At 26.5% G+C, this 1,308-nt stretch overlaps 1 long non-coding RNA gene across 1 annotated transcript; it reads right to left on the bottom strand.

The window, feature by feature from the left end:
* Nucleotides 1–1,085: 1,085 nt before the first annotated feature.
* LOC106680302 (uncharacterized) lies at nt 1,086–1,308 on the bottom strand. The gene is made up of 2 exons (XR_001343093.3): nt 1,268–1,308; nt 1,086–1,186 (listed from the first exon to the last, which is right to left on the bottom strand). It is a non-coding gene; the product is annotated as an uncharacterized lncRNA (long non-coding RNA).

The following is a 1,308-nucleotide window of genomic DNA, read 5'->3' as shown; positions in this document are numbered from 1 at the left end:
TCTAAAAATCCTATATAAGGATTTTTACCTCTCTTTTGAGATATCTTTAATCCTTTTTTTTGACCTTCGGGTGGGGATATCAGCCTGAGCATATTTCAGCTGGTTATTATTTATTGTTTTATACTTTATTTGCTTCTTTACCTTTATTATTAGATATTTTTTATATTAGTTTAAGGGGTCATACTTTAGTATTTGGTTGATTAATATAAGTGATTCAAGTTTATATTTTTATTTATCTATAGTTATGGCGTTTTTGTTTAGAATGCCTATTCCTTTCTTTCATTTTTGGTTACCAAGGGCTCATGTTGAGACTCCTATTTCATTAAGTTCATTGGTATAATGAATAAAAGGATAATAGGTTGCTAGAGGAGGCACAGTCTCGGAGATGGGATGTAGCGACATATATAGATAGTAGGATGTTATCCTGTTTTTTAGTTCTTTGCCCTGATGAAGGCTAGAAATTCTGGCTGAAACATTGGCACTAATAAATAGGTTTTTAATTATTAGTGTTCTTCACAGACTGCGCCCCCAACCATCTCTTCATTTATACTAAACTTTATTGACTTAAACGTTAATATTGAAATTTATTACAATAAAATATTATTACATATTAAACTTGTCCTAACATGGTTCAAAACTAGCCTCAAATAGGAGCTTGAAAGCAGTTTGTTGGATTTGGAACAAAAAAATATGACAATAGTTTTATGTTAAAATAAACCTATTGGACAATGAATATACAGTAATGAGAAATTAATTGATATCATTATGAAACAGTAATTGGGAGACTTCCATAATTTCAAAATTATTTTACAAAGTTCATCTTCTGGTCTTGTATTTTTTAATTCTTGGTTGAAGTTTAAAAATATGGTTCTAATTATTTAATTTGTAAATATGGTTTTTAAAGTTAAAGAACAGTTAAAAAGTTCCAAAGTATATAAAAAGGATTAATTTTAATCATATCTTTAATCATGATTCCATATGATGCAATGGGAAACATTTTAAGGGATAAATAAAAAATAAAACAACTATAAAATAGATTTTCAATAAAAAATGTGAAATCAACAAAGGAAAAATAAAAAAATTCGGAAGAAATTAAAATTTTTTATTTAATGGACAAATATTTTTATATCTCTTTGCTTATTTTGTGCTTTGTTGTTGGTCAGTAGGTGTTGTTGGTGATGGTCTCCTGAAAAATATTTGTAATTAAACAATTTATACATTTTTATATTTTTTTAAATATTAAATTAATTCATTTATTTTTACTCACAATAATGATATAATCAGCTCTAAAAAGTCCCATCTATCACT

The sequence above is a fragment of the Halyomorpha halys genome, unplaced genomic scaffold (genome assembly GCF_000696795.3).
Source record: "Halyomorpha halys isolate HHAL.00 unplaced genomic scaffold, Hhal_1.1 Scaffold253.1, whole genome shotgun sequence".
Taxonomy (NCBI): domain Eukaryota; kingdom Metazoa; phylum Arthropoda; class Insecta; order Hemiptera; family Pentatomidae; genus Halyomorpha; species Halyomorpha halys.
This window is presented reverse-complemented; position numbering and strand designations above follow the sequence as displayed.